Here is a 400-nt window from a genome sequence, read left to right on the forward strand (position 1 = left end):
CCTGCCTGGGTCTATCATCCACCTTTGAAGCAGCCGCCGAGCTACCCTTCCTCCTCCTCCTCGCCTCCGGAGATGGCAGAGCAGCGGTTGAAATGCCATTTCTGAGAGGATGTGGCACCTTTGATCTCTCCAGAGCCCTCCCCACTGAGGGGGGGGGGAGATGACTTGATTTTAGGAGCCACCATGGGGTTGGGGTTGGAGTGTGTGTGTGTGTGTCCGTGTCCAGGTGGGCTCGGAGCAGCTGAGGGGGCAGTTGGGGGCTGCCCAGTAGGACAAACTGGGGGCACAGGAGGCTTGGGAAGACCACAGTGCCCAGAAAAAGCCCCCCCAGACAATGACCCGAGCCTTTTTTACTCCCCACAAGGCTCCTTTACCCCCCCACCCCCCCCCCCCCCTACCC

The sequence above is a fragment of the Calidris pugnax genome, unplaced genomic scaffold (genome assembly GCF_001431845.1).
Source record: "Calidris pugnax isolate Ruff unplaced genomic scaffold, ASM143184v1 scaffold278, whole genome shotgun sequence".
NCBI classification, from domain to species: domain Eukaryota; kingdom Metazoa; phylum Chordata; class Aves; order Charadriiformes; family Scolopacidae; genus Calidris; species Calidris pugnax.